The 21,696-nt window shown below is 45.9% G+C and overlaps 9 non-coding genes across 9 annotated transcripts; all 9 read left to right on the forward strand.

The window, feature by feature from the left end:
* Positions 1–1,681: 1,681 nt before the first annotated feature.
* Positions 1,682–1,872, forward strand: LOC130345444 (U2 spliceosomal RNA). The gene has a single exon (XR_008884160.1). It is a non-coding gene; the product is annotated as a U2 spliceosomal RNA (small nuclear RNA).
* A 2,098-nt stretch (positions 1,873–3,970) lies between these two features.
* On the forward strand, positions 3,971–4,161 carry LOC130345446 (U2 spliceosomal RNA). Its single transcript, XR_008884161.1, has one exon. It is a non-coding gene; the product is annotated as a U2 spliceosomal RNA (small nuclear RNA).
* A 2,098-nt stretch (positions 4,162–6,259) lies between these two features.
* LOC130345447 (U2 spliceosomal RNA) lies at positions 6,260–6,450 on the forward strand. Its single transcript, XR_008884162.1, has one exon. It is a non-coding gene; the product is annotated as a U2 spliceosomal RNA (small nuclear RNA).
* Positions 6,451–8,538: 2,088 nt separating this feature from the next.
* Positions 8,539–8,729, forward strand: LOC130345448 (U2 spliceosomal RNA). The gene has a single exon (XR_008884163.1). It is a non-coding gene; the product is annotated as a U2 spliceosomal RNA (small nuclear RNA).
* A 2,098-nt stretch (positions 8,730–10,827) lies between these two features.
* Positions 10,828–11,018, forward strand: LOC130345449 (U2 spliceosomal RNA). Its single transcript, XR_008884164.1, has one exon. It is a non-coding gene; the product is annotated as a U2 spliceosomal RNA (small nuclear RNA).
* A 2,089-nt stretch (positions 11,019–13,107) lies between these two features.
* On the forward strand, positions 13,108–13,298 carry LOC130345450 (U2 spliceosomal RNA). The gene has a single exon (XR_008884165.1). It is a non-coding gene; the product is annotated as a U2 spliceosomal RNA (small nuclear RNA).
* A 2,091-nt stretch (positions 13,299–15,389) lies between these two features.
* Positions 15,390–15,580, forward strand: LOC130345451 (U2 spliceosomal RNA). The gene has a single exon (XR_008884166.1). It is a non-coding gene; the product is annotated as a U2 spliceosomal RNA (small nuclear RNA).
* Positions 15,581–17,671: 2,091 nt separating this feature from the next.
* LOC130345452 (U2 spliceosomal RNA) lies at positions 17,672–17,862 on the forward strand. The gene has a single exon (XR_008884167.1). It is a non-coding gene; the product is annotated as a U2 spliceosomal RNA (small nuclear RNA).
* Positions 17,863–19,951: 2,089 nt separating this feature from the next.
* Positions 19,952–20,142, forward strand: LOC130345412 (U2 spliceosomal RNA). The gene has a single exon (XR_008884135.1). It is a non-coding gene; the product is annotated as a U2 spliceosomal RNA (small nuclear RNA).
* Positions 20,143–21,696: the final 1,554 nt, after the last annotated feature.

A 21,696-nucleotide genomic window follows, 5' to 3' on the forward strand; every position in this document is an offset into this window, starting at 1 on the left:
CATATGTCTTTTTTCGACCGTACTAACTATGTAACTATGTAACATAACATGGGGGGGGGGGGGGGGGTCTCCTGGCTGTTCACACAGGTGTGTCATTGCTGTACATTGACCATGCATTGCTTCTGTGGTATTGCAAAGGCAAAGACAAATGCTTCCAGCCATCCATTGCACTAATGGATTGGTCATCAGCTGGCTGTCTATGTCCCGCATCAATATAGACCAAAGTACAGAGGGTTAGGCTATGCTATTGTGCACCTACCTGATGCATCAGAAGGTGCGAGGCCCTTGCTAAATTCTGTGCACAGACTTTGAGATCTATGCTTTAGACTGTATCTAAACCTGCTCCAACATGGACTGACATTCTGGCCTACTTTCAGCCGATGCGACTTGTCTGTCGCTGAACAGTCGCTTTTTATGTATTCAGCACCTATGTATAATGTTGTAAAAATGCTCTAGAAACTAAAGTCGCAGAAATGTCACACATATTTGGCCTGCAACTTTCTGTGCGACAAATTCAGACAGGAAAAATCAGTATAAATCCTTAGAAAATTATCCCCCAGTGTCTCCATCTGCTGGCGGTATTGAATAAGCATTGCTGCACTGATGGGGTATGCATTAGACGAAAAAAAAGAAGAAAAAGAAGAATAATACGCCCAGAAAAGAGGCGAAAAGGAGAAAAACGTAAAAAAACGTGAAAAAAAAGTAAGAGGAAGAGAAGGGAAAAAAAGGTGGAAATGGGTTTAAAAGTGATTTCGGCGGAGAAATATATATATATATATATATATATATATATATATATATATATATATGCGCACACACACACATAGATATAAACGTATTCTCCGTTGAGATATTGCAGCCGCTGCTGTGTCCAGGCCCAGGAGCCTTAGCACTGTGCTGTGATGTCACTCAATACCACTGACATCACTAGGTGTAAACAACATCTCTCCTTTGCTGTGTATGTGACTATGGAGCTGTTTGGTGATGTCGTCTATTACGGCCTTCATAGAAGCAACAGGAGATTGTTGCATCCATCTTGAACCCTCAGAACTACAGTGCTATGATGTCACTCACTTCCACAGGCCTTGCAGAGTGTAAACAACAACAACCCAGCTTTGTTGTGTATGTAACCAAAGGGATTTGTGATGTCACCTAGAACCTTCACAGCAGCGACAGCTTTATGAGGAGCATCAGCACTGCTCTGCCTGAGCAGAACCATCACCGCCATAGGTTGTCAAATAACCCGGATTTAACCCACACAGGTAAGTCCAATGGGGTGCAGGCATGTCCTCTATGCTTACAGCTTCCCGTGGGTGTTGGTTTGATACCGTTTGGGGACAGCCAAGGAGGCATCTGCAGGCAACAAAGGTAGGTGTGTGCTTGTGTGTGTGTTTCCTATGCAGATCCTAAGCCCAGTGTCACATGCAAGTAGGAGGAGTAAGAAGGGTTCCTGGCAAATCCGGGTTATGGATTGCATTTAAAAAGGCCCCGTGGGAGTGCAATGGGCCCCTGTCTTGCTGCTTAGCAATAATGGTATGGGTTTAGGTTCTGCTGTGTGTACTGGTGGTTGACTGCCCCCCAGCCCAGAGTGTGCATGGAAAATTGTCTGGCAGCCTCCCTGACAGCAAGCAGTGATAGTGCCCATGAAGGGGACCTTGTTGGGCCCGCCCCTTTCACGGTTATCGCTTCTCGGCCTTTTGGCTAAGATCAAGTGTAGTATCTGTTCTTATCAGTTTAATATCTGATACGTCCCCTATCTGGGGACCATATATTAAATGGATTTTTGAGAACGGGGGCCGATTTCGAAGCTTGCTTCCGTCGCCCTATGCATTGACCCGATATGGCAGTATCTTCGGGTACAGTGCACCACCCCCTTACAGGGTTAAAAAGAAAGATTCCTACTTTCATTGCTACCTGCTTGCTGGCTAGCCAGCTAGCCAGCCCTGTGGGCCTTGCTGCTGCTGCAGCCAAAAAACAAAAGGTGGTGCTGCTGCTGCTTCTGCTGCTTCTGCTTCTGCTTGTGTCTGGCCCCTGTTGGAGCGTCCAGGCACAGGACTTCTGCTGCTGCTGACTAAATGGCCTCCTTAATTGGATCATTTGAGTAGCCAGCACACCTGTGCAGGTAGGGCATGACATGATAGGCAGCTGCCTTGATAGCGGGTGGGTGCTGAATGTTCCTAATTGACAAAATAAGATTAATGCTTATGAAGAAATATAAAATCTCATCCCTTCCCCAATATCGCGCCACACCCCTACCCCTTAATTCCCTGGTTGAACGTGATGGACATATGTCTTTTTTCAACCGTACTAACTATGTAACTATGTAACATAACATGGGGGGGGGGGGGTCTCCTGGCTGTTCACACAGGTGTGTCATTGCTGTACATTGACCATGCATTGCTTCTGTGGTATTGCAAAGGCAAAGACAAATGCTTCCAGCCATCCATTGCACTAATGGATTGGTCATCAGCTGGCTGTCTATGTCCCGCATCAATATAGACCAAAGTACAGAGGGTTAGGCTATGCTATTGTGCACCTACCTGATGCATCAGAAGGTGCGAGGCCCTTGCTAAATTCTGTGCACAGACTTTGAGATCTATGCTTTAGACTGTATCTAAACCTGCTCCAACATGGACTGACATTCTGGCCTACTTTCAGCCGATGCGACTTGTCTGTCGCTGAACAGTCGCTTTTTATGTATTCAGCACCTATGTATAATGTTGTAAAAATGCTCTAGAAGCTAAAGTCGCAGAAATGTCACACATATTTGGCCTGCAACTTTCTGTGCGACAAATTCAGACAGGAAAAATCAGTATAAATCCTTAGAAAATTATCCCCCAGTGTCTCCATCTGCTGGCGGTATTGAATAAGCATTGCTGCACTGATGGGGTATGCATTAGACGAAAAAAAAGAAGAAAAAGAAGAATAATACGCCCAGAAAAGAGGCGAAAAGGAGAAAAACTTAAAAAAACGTGAAAAAAAAGTAAGAGGAAGAGAAGGGAAAAAAAGGTGGAAATGGGTTTAAAAGTGATTTCGGCGGAGAAATATATATATATATATATATATATATATATATATATATATATATATATATATATGCGCACACACACACATAGATATAAACGTATTCTCCGTTGAGATATTGCAGCCGCTGCTGTGTCCAGGCCCAGGAGCCTTAGCACTGTGCTGTGATGTCACTCAATACCACTGACATCACTAGGTGTAAACAACATCTCTCCTTTGCTGTGTATGTGACTATGGAGCTGTTTGGTGATGTCGTCTATTACGGCCTTCATAGAAGCAACAGGAGATTGTTGCATCCATCTTGAACCCTCAGAACTACAGTGCTATGATGTCACTCACTTCCACAGGCCTTGCAGAGTGTAAACAACAACAACCCAGCTTTGTTGTGTATGTAACCAAAGGGATTTGTGATGTCACCTAGAACCTTCACAGCAGCGACAGCTTTATGAGGAGCATCAGCACTGCTCTGCCTGAGCAGAACCATCACCGCCATAGGTTGTCAAATAACCCGGATTTAACCCACACAGGTAAGTCCAATGGGGTGCAGGCATGTCCTCTATGCTTACAGCTTCCCGTGGGTGTTGGTTTGATACCGTTTGGGGACAGCCAAGGAGGCATCTGCAGGCAACAAAGGTAGGTGTGTGCTTGTGTGTGTGTTTCCTATGCAGATCCTAAGCCCAGTGTCACATGCAAGTAGGAGGAGTAAGAAGGGTTCCTGGCAAATCCGGGTTATGGATTGCATTTAAAAAGGCCCCGTGGGAGTGCAATGGGCCCCTGTCTTGCTGCTTAGCAATAATGGTATGGGTTTAGGTTCTGCTGTGTGTACTGGTGGTTGACTGCCCCCCAGCCCAGAGTGTGCATGGAAAATTGTCTGGCAGCCTCCCTGACAGCAAGCAGTGATAGTGCCCATGAAGGGGACCTTGTTGGGCCCGCCCCTTTCACGGTTATCGCTTCTCGGCCTTTTGGCTAAGATCAAGTGTAGTATCTGTTCTTATCAGTTTAATATCTGATACGTCCCCTATCTGGGGACCATATATTAAATGGATTTTTGAGAACGGGGGCCGATTTCGAAGCTTGCTTCCGTCGCCCTATGCATTGACCCGATATGGCAGTATCTTCGGGTACAGTGCACCACCCCCTTACAGGGTTAAAAAGAAAGATTCCTACTTTCATTGCTACCTGCTTGCTGGCTAGCCAGCTAGCCAGCCCTGTGGGCCTTGCTGCTGCTGCAGCCAAAAAACAAAAGGTGGTGCTGCTGCTGCTTCTGCTGCTTCTGCTTCTGCTTGTGTCTGGCCCCTGTTGGAGCGTCCAGGCACAGGACTTCTGCTGCTGCTGACTAAATGGCCTCCTTAATTGGATCATTTGAGTAGCCAGCACACCTGTGCAGGTAGGGCATGACATGATAGGCAGCTGCCTTGATAGCGGGTGGGTGCTGAATGTTCCTAATTGACAAAATAAGATTAATGCTTATGAAGAAATATAAAATCTCATCCCTTCCCCAATATCGCGCCACACCCCTACCCCTTAATTCCCTGGTTGAACGTGATGGACATATGTCTTTTTTCGACCGTACTAACTATGTAACTATGTAACATAACATGGGGGGGGGGGGGGGGGGGTCTCCTGGCTGTTCACACAGGTGTGTCATTGCTGTACATTGACCATGCATTGCTTCTGTGGTATTGCAAAGGCAAAGACAAATGCTTCCAGCCATCCATTGCACTAATGGATTGGTCATCAGCTGGCTGTCTATGTCCCGCATCAATATAGACCAAAGTACAGAGGGTTAGGCTATGCTATTGTGCACCTACCTGATGCATCAGAAGGTGCGAGGCCCTTGCTAAATTCTGTGCACAGACTTTGAGATCTATGCTTTAGACTGTATCTAAACCTGCTCCAACATGGACTGACATTCTGGCCTACTTTCAGCCGATGCGACTTGTCTGTCGCTGAACAGTCGCTTTTTATGTATTCAGCACCTATGTATAATGTTGTAAAAATGCTCTAGAAGCTAAAGTCGCAGAAATGTCACACATATTTGGCCTGCAACTTTCTGTGCGACAAATTCAGACAGGAAAAATCAGTATAAATCCTTAGAAAATTATCCCCCAGTGTCTCCATCTGCTGGCGGTATTGAATAAGCATTGCTGCACTGATGGGGTATGCATTAGACGAAAAAAAAGAAGAAAAAGAAGAATAATACGCCCAGAAAAGAGGCGAAAAGGAGAAAAATGTAAAAAAACGTGAAAAAAAAGTAAGAGGAAGAGAAGGGAAAAAAAGGTGGAAATGGGTTTAAAAGTGATTTCGGCGGAGAAATATATATATATATATATATATATATATATATATATATATATATATATGCGCACACACACACATAGATATAAACGTATTCTCCGTTGAGATATTGCAGCCGCTGCTGTGTCCAGGCCCAGGAGCCTTAGCACTGTGCTGTGATGTCACTCAATACCACTGACATCACTAGGTGTAAACAACATCTCTCCTTTGCTGTGTATGTGACTATGGAGCTGTTTGGTGATGTCGTCTATTACGGCCTTCTTAGAAGCAACAGGAGATTGTTGCATCCATCTTGAACCCTCAGAACTACAGTGCTATGATGTCACTCACTTCCACAGGCCTTGCAGAGTGTAAACAACAACAACCCAGCTTTGTTGTGTATGTAACCAAAGGGATTTGTGATGTCACCTAGAACCTTCACAGCAGCGACAGCTTTATGAGGAGCATCAGCACTGCTCTGCCTGAGCAGAACCATCACCGCCATAGGTTGTCAAATAACCCGGATTTAACCCACACAGGTAAGTCCAATGGGGTGCAGGCATGTCCTCTATGCTTACAGCTTCCCGTGGGTGTTGGTTTGATACCGTTTGGGGACAGCCAAGGAGGCATCTGCAGGCAACAAAGGTAGGTGTGTGCTTGTGTGTGTGTTTCCTATGCAGATCCTAAGCCCAGTGTCACATGCAAGTAGGAGGAGTAAGAAGGGTTCCTGGCAAATCCGGGTTATGGATTGCATTTAAAAAGGCCCTGTGGGAGTGCAATGGGCCCCTGTCTTGCTGCTTAGCAATAATGGTATGGGTTTAGGTTCTGCTGTGTGTACTGGTGGTTGACTGCCCCCCAGCCCAGAGTGTGCATGGAAAATTGTCTGGCAGCCTCCCTGACAGCAAGCAGTGATAGTGCCCATGAAGGGGACCTTGTTGGGCCCGCCCCTTTCACGGTTATCGCTTCTCGGCCTTTTGGCTAAGATCAAGTGTAGTATCTGTTCTTATCAGTTTAATATCTGATACGTCCCCTATCTGGGGACCATATATTAAATGGATTTTTGAGAACGGGGGCCGATTTCGAAGCTTGCTTCCGTCGCCCTATGCATTGACCCGATATGGCAGTATCTTCGGGTACAGTGCACCACCCCCTTACAGGGTTAAAAAGAAAGATTCCTACTTTCATTGCTACCTGCTTGCTGGCTAGCCAGCTAGCCAGCCCTGTGGGCCTTGCTGCTGCTGCAGCCAAAAAACAAAAGGTGGTGCTGCTGCTGCTTCTGCTGCTTCTGCTTCTGCTTGTGTCTGGCCCCTGTTGGAGCGTCCAGGCACAGGACTTCTGCTGCTGCTGACTAAATGGCCTCCTTAATTGGATCATTTGAGTAGCCAGCACACCTGTGCAGGTAGGGCATGACATGATAGGCAGCTGCCTTGATAGCGGGTGGGTGCTGAATGTTCCTAATTGACAAAATAAGATTAATGCTTATGAAGAAATATAAAATCTCATCCCTTCCCCAATATCGCGCCACACCCCTACCCCTTAATTCCCTGGTTGAACGTGATGGACATATGTCTTTTTTCGACCGTACTAACTATGTAACTATGTAACATAACATGGGGGGGGGTCTCCTGGCTGTTCACACAGGTGTGTCATTGCTGTACATTGACCATGCATTGCTTCTGTGGTATTGCAAAGGCAAAGACAAATGCTTCCAGCCATCCATTGCACTAATGGATTGGTCATCAGCTGGCTGTCTATGTCCCGCATCAATATAGACCAAAGTACAGAGGGTTAGGCTATGCTATTGTGCACCTACCTGATGCATCAGAAGGTGCGAGGCCCTTGCTAAATTCTGTGCACAGACTTTGAGATCTATGCTTTAGACTGTATCTAAACCTGCTCCAACATGGACTGACATTCTGGCCTACTTTCAGCCGATGCGACTTGTCTGTCGCTGAACAGTCGCTTTTTATGTATTCAGCACCTATGTATAATGTTGTAAAAATGCTCTAGAAGCTAAAGTCGCAGAAATGTCACACATATTTGGCCTGCAACTTTCTGTGCGACAAATTCAGACAGGAAAAATCAGTATAAATCCTTAGAAAATTATCCCCCAGTGTCTCCATCTGCTGGCGGTATTGAATAAGCATTGCTGCACTGATGGGGTATGCATTAGACGAAAAAAAAGAAGAAAAAGAAGAATAATACGCCCAGAAAAGAGGCGAAAAGGAGAAAAACGTAAAAAAACGTGAAAAAAAAGTAAGAGGAAGAGAAGGGAAAAAAAGGTGGAAATGGGTTTAAAAGTGATTTCGGCGGAGAAATATATATATATATATATATATATATATATATATATATATATATATATGCGCACACACACACATAGATATAAACGTATTCTCCGTTGAGATATTGCAGCCGCTGCTGTGTCCAGGCCCAGGAGCCTTAGCACTGTGCTGTGATGTCACTCAATACCACTGACATCACTAGGTGTAAACAACATCTCTCCTTTGCTGTGTATGTGACTATGGAGCTGTTTGGTGATGTCGTCTATTACGGCCTTCATAGAAGCAACAGGAGATTGTTGCATCCATCTTGAACCCTCAGAACTACAGTGCTATGATGTCACTCACTTCCACAGGCCTTGCAGAGTGTAAACAACAACAACCCAGCTTTGTTGTGTATGTAACCAAAGGGATTTGTGATGTCACCTAGAACCTTCACAGCAGCGACAGCTTTATGAGGAGCATCAGCACTGCTCTGCCTGAGCAGAACCATCACCGCCATAGGTTGTCAAATAACCCGGATTTAACCCACACAGGTAAGTCCAATGGGGTGCAGGCATGTCCTCTATGCTTACAGCTTCCCGTGGGTGTTGGTTTGATACCGTTTGGGGACAGCCAAGGAGGCATCTGCAGGCAACAAAGGTAGGTGTGTGCTTGTGTGTGTGTTTCCTATGCAGATCCTAAGCCCAGTGTCACATGCAAGTAGGAGGAGTAAGAAGGGTTCCTGGCAAATCCGGGTTATGGATTGCATTTAAAAAGGCCCCGTGGGAGTGCAATGGGCCCCTGTCTTGCTGCTTAGCAATAATGGTATGGGTTTAGGTTCTGCTGTGTGTACTGGTGGTTGACTGCCCCCCAGCCCAGAGTGTGCATGGAAAATTGTCTGGCAGCCTCCCTGACAGCAAGCAGTGATAGTGCCCATGAAGGGGACCTTGTTGGGCCCGCCCCTTTCACGGTTATCGCTTCTCGGCCTTTTGGCTAAGATCAAGTGTAGTATCTGTTCTTATCAGTTTAATATCTGATACGTCCCCTATCTGGGGACCATATATTAAATGGATTTTTGAGAACGGGGGCCGATTTCGAAGCTTGCTTCCGTCGCCCTATGCATTGACCCGATATGGCAGTATCTTCGGGTACAGTGCACCACCCCCTTACAGGGTTAAAAAGAAAGATTCCTACTTTCATTGCTACCTGCTTGCTGGCTAGCCAGCTAGCCAGCCCTGTGGGCCTTGCTGCTGCTGCAGCCAAAAAACAAAAGGTGGTGCTGCTGCTGCTTCTGCTGCTTCTGCTTCTGCTTCTGCTTGTGTCTGGCCCCTGTTGGAGCGTCCAGGCACAGGACTTCTGCTGCTGCTGACTAAATGGCCTCCTTAATTGGATCATTTGAGTAGCCAGCACACCTGTGCAGGTAGGGCATGACATGATAGGCAGCTGCCTTGATAGCGGGTGGGTGCTGAATGTTCCTAATTGACAAAATAAGATTAATGCTTATGAAGAAATATAAAATCTCATCCCTTCCCCAATATCGCGCCACACCCCTACCCCTTAATTCCCTGGTTGAACGTGATGGACATATGTCTTTTTTCGACCGTACTAACTATGTAACTATGTAACATAACATGGGGGGGGGGGGGGGGTCTCCTGGCTGTTCACACAGGTGTGTCATTGCTGTACATTGACCATGCATTGCTTCTGTGGTATTGCAAAGGCAAAGACAAATGCTTCCAGCCATCCATTGCACTAATGGATTGGTCATCAGCTGGCTGTCTATGTCCCGCATCAATATAGACCAAAGTACAGAGGGTTAGGCTATGCTATTGTGCACCTACCTGATGCATCAGAAGGTGCGAGGCCCTTGCTAAATTCTGTGCACAGACTTTGAGATCTATGCTTTAGACTGTATCTAAACCTGCTCCAACATGGACTGACATTCTGGCCTACTTTCAGCCGATGCGACTTGTCTGTCGCTGAACAGTCGCTTTTTATGTATTCAGCACCTATGTATAATGTTGTAAAAATGCTCTAGAAGCTAAAGTCGCAGAAATGTCACACATATTTGGCCTGCAACTTTCTGTGCGACAAATTCAGACAGGAAAAATCAGTATAAATCCTTAGAAAATTATCCCCCAGTGTCTCCATCTGCTGGCGGTATTGAATAAGCATTGCTGCACTGATGGGGTATGCATTAGACGAAAAAAAAGAAGAAAAAGAAGAATAATACGCCCAGAAAAGAGGCGAAAAGGAGAAAAACGTAAAAAAACGTGAAAAAAAAGTAAGAGGAAGAGAAGGGAAAAAAAGGTGGAAATGGGTTTAAAAGTGATTTCGGCGGAGAATATATATATATATATATATATATATATATATATATATATATATATGCGCACACACACACATAGATATAAACGTATTCTCCGTTGAGATATTGCAGCCGCTGCTGTGTCCAGGCCCAGGAGCCTTAGCACTGTGCTGTGATGTCACTCAATACCACTGACATCACTAGGTGTAAACAACATCTCTCCTTTGCTGTGTATGTGACTATGGAGCTGTTTGGTGATGTCGTCTATTACGGCCTTCATAGAAGCAACAGGAGATTGTTGCATCCATCTTGAACCCTCAGAACTACAGTGCTATGATGTCACTCACTTCCACAGGCCTTGCAGAGTGTAAACAACAACAACCCAGCTTTGTTGTGTATGTAACCAAAGGGATTTGTGATGTCACCTAGAACCTTCACAGCAGCGACAGCTTTATGAGGAGCATCAGCACTGCTCTGCCTGAGCAGAACCATCACCGCCATAGGTTGTCAAATAACCCGGATTTAACCCACACAGGTAAGTCCAATGGGGTGCAGGCATGTCCTCTATGCTTACAGCTTCCCGTGGGTGTTGGTTTGATACCGTTTGGGGACAGCCAAGGAGGCATCTGCAGGCAACAAAGGTAGGTGTGTGCTTGTGTGTGTGTTTCCTATGCAGATCCTAAGCCCAGTGTCACATGCAAGTAGGAGGAGTAAGAAGGGTTCCTGGCAAATCCGGGTTATGGATTGCATTTAAAAAGGCCCCGTGGGAGTGCAATGGGCCCCTGTCTTGCTGCTTAGCAATAATGGTATGGGTTTAGGTTCTGCTGTGTGTACTGGTGGTTGACTGCCCCCCAGCCCAGAGTGTGCATGGAAAATTGTCTGGCAGCCTCCCTGACAGCAAGCAGTGATAGTGCCCATGAAGGGGACCTTGTTGGGCCCGCCCCTTTCACGGTTATCGCTTCTCGGCCTTTTGGCTAAGATCAAGTGTAGTATCTGTTCTTATCAGTTTAATATCTGATACGTCCCCTATCTGGGGACCATATATTAAATGGATTTTTGAGAACGGGGGCCGATTTCGAAGCTTGCTTCCGTCGCCCTATGCATTGACCCGATATGGCAGTATCTTCGGGTACAGTGCACCACCCCCTTACAGGGTTAAAAAGAAAGATTCCTACTTTCATTGCTACCTGCTTGCTGGCTAGCCAGCTAGCCAGCCCTGTGGGCCTTGCTGCTGCTGCAGCCAAAAAACAAAAGGTGGTGCTGCTGCTGCTTCTGCTGCTTCTGCTTCTGCTTGTGTCTGGCCCCTGTTGGAGCGTCCAGGCACAGGACTTCTGCTGCTGCTGACTAAATGGCCTCCTTAATTGGATCATTTGAGTAGCCAGCACACCTGTGCAGGTAGGGCATGACATGATAGGCAGCTGCCTTGATAGCGGGTGGGTGCTGAATGTTCCTAATTGACAAAATAAGATTAATGCTTATGAAGAAATATAAAATCTCATCCCTTCCCCAATATCGCGCCACACCCCTACCCCTTAATTCCCTGGTTGAACGTGATGGACATATGTCTTTTTTCGACCGTACTAACTATGTAACTATGTAACATAACATGGGGGGGGGGGGGGTCTCCTGGCTGTTCACACAGGTGTGTCATTGCTGTACATTGACCATGCATTGCTTCTGTGGTATTGCAAAGGCAAAGACAAATGCTTCCAGCCATCCATTGCACTAATGGATTGGTCATCAGCTGGCTGTCTATGTCCCGCATCAATATAGACCAAAGTACAGAGGGTTAGGCTATGCTATTGTGCACCTACCTGATGCATCAGAAGGTGCGAGGCCCTTGCTAAATTCTGTGCACAGACTTTGAGATCTATGCTTTAGACTGTATCTAAACCTGCTCCAACATGGACTGACATTCTGGCCTACTTTCAGCCGATGCGACTTGTCTGTCGCTGAACAGTCGCTTTTTATGTATTCAGCACCTATGTATAATGTTGTAAAAATGCTCTAGAAGCTAAAGTCGCAGAAATGTCACACATATTTGGCCTGCAACTTTCTGTGCGACAAATTCAGACAGGAAAAATCAGTATAAATCCTTAGAAAATTATCCCCCAGTGTCTCCATCTGCTGGCGGTATTGAATAAGCATTGCTGCACTGATGGGGTATGCATTAGACGAAAAAAAAGAAGAAAAAGAAGAATAATACGCCCAGAAAAGAGGCGAAAAGGAGAAAAACGTAAAAAAACGTGAAAAAAAAGTAAGAGGAAGAGAAGGGAAAAAAAGGTGGAAATGGGTTTAAAAGTGATTTCGGCGGAGATATATATATATATATATATATATATATATATATATATATATATATGCGCACACACACACATAGATATAAACGTATTCTCCGTTGAGATATTGCAGCCGCTGCTGTGTCCAGGCCCAGGAGCCTTAGCACTGTGCTGTGATGTCACTCAATACCACTGACATCACTAGGTGTAAACAACATCTCTCCTTTGCTGTGTATGTGACTATGGAGCTGTTTGGTGATGTCGTCTATTACGGCCTTCATAGAAGCAACAGGAGATTGTTGCATCCATCTTGAACCCTCAGAACTACAGTGCTATGATGTCACTCACTTCCACAGGCCTTGCAGAGTGTAAACAACAACAACCCAGCTTTGTTGTGTATGTAACCAAAGGGATTTGTGATGTCACCTAGAACCTTCACAGCAGCGACAGCTTTATGAGGAGCATCAGCACTGCTCTGCCTGAGCAGAACCATCACCGCCATAGGTTGTCAAATAACCCGGATTTAACCCACACAGGTAAGTCCAATGGGGTGCAGGCATGTCCTCTATGCTTACAGCTTCCCGTGGGTGTTGGTTTGATACCGTTTGGGGACAGCCAAGGAGGCATCTGCAGGCAACAAAGGTAGGTGTGTGCTTGTGTGTGTGTTTCCTATGCAGATCCTAAGCCCAGTGTCACATGCAAGTAGGAGGAGTAAGAAGGGTTCCTGGCAAATCCGGGTTATGGATTGCATTTAAAAAGGCCCCGTGGGAGTGCAATGGGCCCCTGTCTTGCTGCTTAGCAATAATGGTATGGGTTTAGGTTCTGCTGTGTGTACTGGTGGTTGACTGCCCCCCAGCCCAGAGTGTGCATGGAAAATTGTCTGGCAGCCTCCCTGACAGCAAGCAGTGATAGTGCCCATGAAGGGGACCTTGTTGGGCCCGCCCCTTTCACGGTTATCGCTTCTCGGCCTTTTGGCTAAGATCAAGTGTAGTATCTGTTCTTATCAGTTTAATATCTGATACGTCCCCTATCTGGGGACCATATATTAAATGGATTTTTGAGAACGGGGGCCGATTTCGAAGCTTGCTTCCGTCGCCCTATGCATTGACCCGATATGGCAGTATCTTCGGGTACAGTGCACCACCCCCTTACAGGGTTAAAAAGAAAGATTCCTACTTTCATTGCTACCTGCTTGCTGGCTAGCCAGCTAGCCAGCCCTGTGGGCCTTGCTGCTGCTGCAGCCAAAAAACAAAAGGTGGTGCTGCTGCTGCTTCTGCTGCTTCTGCTTCTGCTTGTGTCTGGCCCCTGTTGGAGCGTCCAGGCACAGGACTTCTGCTGCTGCTGACTAAATGGCCTCCTTAATTGGATCATTTGAGTAGCCAGCACACCTGTGCAGGTAGGGCATGACATGATAGGCAGCTGCCTTGATAGCGGGTGGGTGCTGAATGTTCCTAATTGACAAAATAAGATTAATGCTTATGAAGAAATATAAAATCTCATCCCTTCCCCAATATCGCGCCACACCCCTACCCCTTAATTCCCTGGTTGAACGTGATGGACATATGTCTTTTTTCGACCGTACTAACTATGTAACTATGTAACATAACATGGGGGGGGGGGGGGGTCTCCTGGCTGTTCACACAGGTGTGTCATTGCTGTACATTGACCATGCATTGCTTCTGTGGTATTGCAAAGGCAAAGACAAATGCTTCCAGCCATCCATTGCACTAATGGATTGGTCATCAGCTGGCTGTCTATGTCCCGCATCAATATAGACCAAAGTACAGAGGGTTAGGCTATGCTATTGTGCACCTACCTGATGCATCAGAAGGTGCGAGGCCCTTGCTAAATTCTGTGCACAGACTTTGAGATCTATGCTTTAGACTGTATCTAAACCTGCTCCAACATGGACTGACATTCTGGCCTACTTTCAGCCGATGCGACTTGTCTGTCGCTGAACAGTCGCTTTTTATGTATTCAGCACCTATGTATAATGTTGTAAAAATGCTCTAGAAGCTAAAGTCGCAGAAATGTCACACATATTTGGCCTGCAACTTTCTGTGCGACAAATTCAGACAGGAAAAATCAGTATAAATCCTTAGAAAATTATCCCCCAGTGTCTCCATCTGCTGGCGGTATTGAATAAGCATTGCTGCACTGATGGGGTATGCATTAGACGAAAAAAAAGAAGAAAAAGAAGAATAATACGCCCAGAAAAGAGGCGAAAAGGAGAAAAACGTAAAAAAACGTGAAAAAAAAGTAAGAGGAAGAGAAGGGAAAAAAAGGTGGAAATGGGTTTAAAAGTGATTTCGGCGGAGAAATATATATATATATATATATATATATATATATATATATATATATGCGCACACACACACATAGATATAAACGTATTCTCCGTTGAGATATTGCAGCCGCTGCTGTGTCCAGGCCCAGGAGCCTTAGCACTGTGCTGTGATGTCACTCAATACCACTGACATCACTAGGTGTAAACAACATCTCTCCTTTGCTGTGTATGTGACTATGGAGCTGTTTGGTGATGTCGTCTATTACGGCCTTCATAGAAGCAACAGGAGATTGTTGCATCCATCTTGAACCCTCAGAACTACAGTGCTATGATGTCACTCACTTCCACAGGCCTTGCAGAGTGTAAACAACAACAACCCAGCTTTGTTGTGTATGTAACCAAAGGGATTTGTGATGTCACCTAGAACCTTCACAGCAGCGACAGCTTTATGAGGAGCATCAGCCACTGCTCTGCCTGAGCAGAACCATCACCGCCATAGGTTGTCAAATAACCCGGATTTAACCCACACAGGTAAGTCCAATGGGGTGCAGGCATGTCCTCTATGCTTACAGCTTCCCGTGGGTGTTGGTTTGATACCGTTTGGGGACAGCCAAGGAGGCATCTGCAGGCAACAAAGGTAGGTGTGTGCTTGTGTGTGTGTTTCCTATGCAGATCCTAAGCCCAGTGTCACATGCAAGTAGGAGGAGTAAGAAGGGTTCCTGGCAAATCCGGGTTATGGATTGCATTTAAAAAGGCCCCGTGGGAGTGCAATGGGCCCCTGTCTTGCTGCTTAGCAATAATGGTATGGGTTTAGGTTCTGCTGTGTGTACTGGTGGTTGACTGCCCCCCAGCCCAGAGTGTGCATGGAAAATTGTCTGGCAGCCTCCCTGACAGCAAGCAGTGATAGTGCCCATGAAGGGGACCTTGTTGGGCCCGCCCCTTTCACGGTTATCGCTTCTCGGCCTTTTGGCTAAGATCAAGTGTAGTATCTGTTCTTATCAGTTTAATATCTGATACGTCCCCTATCTGGGGACCATATATTAAATGGATTTTTGAGAACGGGGGCCGATTTCGAAGCTTGCTTCCGTCGCCCTATGCATTGACCCGATATGGCAGTATCTTCGGGTACAGTGCACCACCCCCTTACAGGGTTAAAAAGAAAGATTCCTACTTTCATTGCTACCTGCTTGCTGGCTAGCCAGCTAGCCAGCCCTGTGGGCCTTGCTGCTGCTGCAGCCAAAAAACAAAAGGTGGTGCTGCTGCTGCTTCTGCTGCTTCTGCTTCTGCTTGTGTCTGGCCCCTGTTGGAGCGTCCAGGCACAGGACTTCTGCTGCTGCTGACTAAATGGCCTCCTTAATTGGATCATTTGAGTAGCCAGCACACCTGTGCAGGTAGGGCATGACATGATAGGCAGCTGCCTTGATAGCGGGTGGGTGCTGAATGTTCCTAATTGACAAAATAAGATTAATGCTTATGAAGAAATATAAAATCTCATCCCTTCCCCAATATCGCGCCACACCCCTACCCCTTAATTCCCTGGTTGAACGTGATGGACATATGTCTTTTTTCGACCGTACTAACTATGTAACTATGTAACATAACATGGGGGGGGGGGGGGGGTCTCCTGGCTGTTCACACAGGTGTGTCATTGCTGTACATTGACCATGCATTGCTTCTGTGGTATTGCAAAGGCAAAGACAAATGCTTCCAGCCATCCATTGCACTAATGGATTGGTCATCAGCTGGCTGTCTATGTCCCGCATCAATATAGACCAAAGTACAGAGGGTTAGGCTATGCTATTGTGCACCTACCTGATGCATCAGAAGGTGCGAGGCCCTTGCTAAATTCTGTGCACAGACTTTGAGATCTATGCTTTAGACTGTATCTAAACCTGCTCCAACATGGACTGACATTCTGGCCTACTTTCAGCCGATGCGACTTGTCTGTCGCTGAACAGTCGCTTTTTATGTATTCAGCACCTATGTATAATGTTGTAAAAATGCTCTAGAAGCTAAAGTCGCAGAAATGTCACACATATTTGGCCTGCAACTTTCTGTGCGACAAATTCAGACAGGAAAAATCAGTATAAATCCTTAGAAAATTATCCCCCAGTGTCTCCATCTGCTGGCGGTATTGAATAAGCATTGCTGCACTGATGGGGTATGCATTAGACGAAAAAAAAGAAGAAAAAGAAGAATAATACGCCCAGAAAAGAGGCGAAAAGGAGAAAAACGTAAAAAAACGTGAAAAAAAAGTAAGAGGAAGAGAAGGGAAAAAAAGGTGGAAATGGGTTTAAAAGTGATTTCGGCGGAGAAATATATATATATATATATATATATATATATATATATATATATATGCGCACACACACACATAGATATAAACGTATTCTCCGTTGAGATATTGCAGCCGCTGCTGTGTCCAGGCCCAGGAGCCTTAGCACTGTGCTGTGATGTCACTCAATACCACTGACATCACTAGGTGTAAACAACATCTCTCCTTTGCTGTGTATGTGACTATGGAGCTGTTTGGTGATGTCGTCTATTACGGCCTTCATAGAAGCAACAGGAGATTGTTGCATCCATCTTGAACCCTCAGAACTACAGTGCTATGATGTCACTCACTTCCACAGGCCTTGCAGAGTGTAAACAACAACAACCCAGCTTTGTTGTGTATGTAACCAAAGGGATTTGTGATGTCACCTAGAACCTTCACAGCAGCGACAGCTTTATGAGGAGCATCAGCACTGCTCTGCCTGAGCAGAACCATCACCGCCATAGGTTGTCAAATAACCCGGATTTAACCCACACAGGTAAGTCCAATGGGGTGCAGGCATGTCCTCTATGCTTACAGCTTCCCGTGGGTGTTGGTTTGATACCGTTTGGGGACAGCCAAGGAGGCATCTGCAGGCAACAAAGGTAGGTGTGTGCTTGTGTGTGTGTTTCCTATGCAGATCCTAAGCCCAGTGTCACATGCAAGTAGGAGGAGTAAGAAGGGTTCCTGGCAAATCCGGGTTATGGATTGCATTTAAAAAGGCCCCGTGGGAGTGCAATGGGCCCCTGTCTTGCTGCTTAGCAATAATGGTATGGGTTTAGGTTCTGCTGTGTGTACTGGTGGTTGACTGCCCCCCAGCCCAGAGTGTGCATGGAAAATTGTCTGGCAGCCTCCCTGACAGCAAGCAGTGATAGTGCCCATGAAGGGGACCTTGTTGGGCCCGCCCCTTTCACGGTTATCGCTTCTCGGCCTTTTGGCTAAGATCAAGTGTAGTATCTGTTCTTATCAGTTTAATATCTGATACGTCCCCTATCTGGGGACCATATATTAAATGGATTTTTGAGAACGGGGGCCGATTTCGAAGCTTGCTTCCGTCGCCCTATGCATTGACCCGATATGGCAGTATCTTCGGGTACAGTGCACCACCCCCTTACAGGGTTAAAAAGAAAGATTCCTACTTTCATTGCTACCTGCTTGCTGGCTAGCCAGCTAGCCAGCCCTGTGGGCCTTGCTGCTGCTGCAGCCAAAAAACAAAAGGTGGTGCTGCTGCTGCTTCTGCTGCTTCTGCTTCTGCTTGTGTCTGGCCCCTGTTGGAGCGTCCAGGCACAGGACTTCTGCTGCTGCTGACTAAATGGCCTCCTTAATTGGATCATTTGAGTAGCCAGCACACCTGTGCAGGTAGGGCATGACATGATAGGCAGCTGCCTTGATAGCGGGTGGGTGCTGAATGTTCCTAATTGACAAAATAAGATTAATGCTTATGAAGAAATATAAAATCTCATCCCTTCCCCAATATCGCGCCACACCCCTACCCCTTAATTCCCTGGTTGAACGTGATGGACATATGTCTTTTTTCGACCGTACTAACTATGTAACTATGTAACATAACATGGGGGGGGGGGGTCTCCTGGCTGTTCACACAGGTGTGTCATTGCTGTACATTGACCATGCATTGCTTCTGTGGTATTGCAAAGGCAAAGACAAATGCTTCCAGCCATCCATTGCACTAATGGATTGGTCATCAGCTGGCTGTCTATGTCCCGCATCAATATAGACCAAAGTACAGAGGGTTAGGCTATGCTATTGTGCACCTACCTGATGCATCAGAAGGTGCGAGGCCCTTGCTAAATTCTGTGCACAGACTTTGAGATCTATGCTTTAGACTGTATCTAAACCTGCTCCAACATGGACTGACATTCTGGCCTACTTTCAGCCGATGCGACTTGTCTGTCGCTGAACAGTCGCTTTTTATGTATTCAGCACCTATGTATAATGTTGTAAAAATGCTCTAGAAGCTAAAGTCGCAGAAATGTCACACATATTTGGCCTGCAACTTTCTGTGCGACAAATTCAGACAGGAAAAATCAGTATAAATCCTTAGAAAATTATCCCCCAGTGTCTCCATCTGCTGGCGGTATTGAATAAGCATTGCTGCACTGATGGGGTATGCATTAGACGAAAAAAAAGAAGAAAAAGAAGAATAATACGCCCAGAAAAGAGGCGAAAAGGAGAAAAACGTAAAAAAACGTGAAAAAAAAGTAAGAGGAAGAGAAGGGAAAAAAAGGTGGAAATGGGTTTAAAAGTGATTTCGGCGGAGAAATATATATATATATATATATATATATATATATATATATATATATATGCGCACACACACACATAGATATAAACGTATTCTCCGTTGAGATATTGCAGCCGCTGCTGTGTCCAGGCCCAGGAGCCTTAGCACTGTGCTGTGATGTCACTCAATACCACTGACATCACTAGGTGTAAACAACATCTCTCCTTTGCTGTGTATGTGACTATGGAGCTGTTTGGTGATGTCGTCTATTACGGCCTTCATAGAAGCAACAGGAGATTGTTGCATCCATCTTGAACCCTCAGAACTACAGTGCTATGATGTCACTCACTTCCACAGGCCTTGCAGAGTGTAAACAACAACAACCCAGCTTTGTTGTGTATGTAACCAAAGGGATTTGTGATGTCACCTAGAACCTTCACAGCAGCGACAGCTTTATGAGGAGCATCAGCACTGCTCTGCCTGAGCAGAACCATCACCGCCATAGGTTGTCAAATAACCCGGATTTAACCCACACAGGTAAGTCCAATGGGGTGCAGGCATGTCCTCTATGCTTACAGCTTCCCGTGGGTGTTGGTTTGATACCGTTTGGGGACAGCCAAGGAGGCATCTGCAGGCAACAAAGGTAGGTGTGTGCTTGTGTGTGTGTTTCCTATGCAGATCCTAAGCCCAGTGTCACATGCAAGTAGGAGGAGTAAGAAGGGTTCCTGGCAAATCCGGGTTATGGATTGCATTTAAAAAGGCCCCGTGGGAGTGCAATGGGCCCCTGTCTTGCTGCTTAGCAATAATGGTATGGGTTTAGGTTCTGCTGTGTGTACTGGTGGTTGACTGCCCCCCAGCCCAGAGTGTGCATGGAAAATTGTCTGGCAGCCTCCCTGACAGCAAGCAGTGATAGTGCCCATGAAGGGGACCTTGTTGGGCCCGCCCCTTTCACGGTTATCGCTTCTCGGCCTTTTGGCTAAGATCAAGTGTAGTATCTGTTCTTATCAGTTTAATATCTGATACGTCCCCTATCTGGGGACCATATATTAAAAGGATTTTTGAGAACGGGGGCCGATTTCGAAGCTTGCTTCCGTCGCCCTATGCATTGACCCGATATGGCAGTATCTTCGGGTACAGTGCACCACCCCCTTACAGGGTTAAAAAGAAAGATTCCTACTTTCATTGCTACCTGCTTGCTGGCTAGCCAGCTAGCCAGCCCTGTGGGCCTTGCTGCTGCTGCAGCCAAAAAACAAAAGGTGGTGCTGCTGCTGCTTCTGCTGCTTCTGCTTCTGCTTGTGTCTGGCCCCTGTTGGAGCGTCCAGGCACAGGACTTCTGCTGCTGCTGACTAAATGGCCTCCTTAATTGGATCATTTGAGTAGCCAGCACACCTGTGCAGGTAGGGCATGACATGATAGGCAGCTGCCTTGATAGCGGGTGGGTGCTGAATGTTCCTAATTGACAAAATAAGATTAATGCTTATGAAGAAATATAAAATCTCATCCCTTCCCCAATATCGCGCCACACCCCTACCCCTTAATTCCCTGGTTGAACGTGATGGACATATGTCTTTTTTCGACCGTACTAACTATGTAACTATGTAACATAACATGGGGGGGGGGGGGGGGTCTCCTGGCTGTTCACACAGGTGTGTCATTGCTGTACATTGACCATGCATTGCTTCTGTGGTATTGCAAAGGCAAAGACAAATGCTTCCAGCCATCCATTGCACTAATGGATTGGTCATCAGCTGGCTGTCTATGTCCCGCATCAATATAGACCAAAGTACAGAGGGTTAGGCTATGCTATTGTGCACCTACCTGATGCATCAGAAGGTGCGAGGCCCTTGCTAAATTCTGTGCACAGACTTTGAGATCTATGCTTTAGACTGTATCTAAACCTGCTCCAACATGGACTGACATTCTGGCCTACTTTCAGCCGATGCGACTTGTCTGTCGCTGAACAGTCGCTTTTTATGTATTCAGCACCTATGTATAATGTTGTAAAAATGCTCTAGAAGCTAAAGTCGCAGAAATGTCACACATATTTGGCCTGCAACTTTCTGTGCGACAAATTCAGACAGGAAAAATCAGTATAAATCCTTAGAAAATTATCCCCCAGTGTCTCCATCTGCTGGCGGTATTGAATAAGCATTGCTGCACTGATGGGGTATGCATTAGACGAAAAAAAAGAAGAAAAAGAAGAATAATACGCCCAGAAAAGAGGCGAAAAGGAGAAAAACGTAAAAAAACGTGAAAAAAAAGTAAGAGGAAGAGAAGGGAAAAAAAGGTGGAAATGGGTTTAAAAGTGATTTCGGCGGAGAATATATATATATATATATATATATATATATATATATATATATATATATATATGCGCACACACACACATAGATATAAACGTATTCTCCGTTGAGATATTGCAGCCGCTGCTGTGTCCAGGCCCAGGAGCCTTAGCACTGTGCTGTGATGTCACTCAATACCACTGACATCACTAGGTGTAAACAACATCTCTCCTTTGCTGTGTATGTGATATGGAGCTGTTTGGTGATGTCGTCTATTACGGCCTTCATAGAAGCAACAGGAGATTGTTGCATCCATCTTGAACCCTCAGAACTACAGTGCTATGATGTCACTCACTTCCACAGGCCTTGCAGAGTGTAAACAACAACAACCCAGCTTTGTTGTGTATGTAACCAAAGGG

The sequence above is a fragment of the Hyla sarda genome, unplaced genomic scaffold, assembly GCF_029499605.1.
Source record: "Hyla sarda isolate aHylSar1 unplaced genomic scaffold, aHylSar1.hap1 scaffold_751, whole genome shotgun sequence".
Taxonomy (NCBI): Eukaryota; Metazoa; Chordata; class Amphibia; order Anura; family Hylidae; genus Hyla; species Hyla sarda.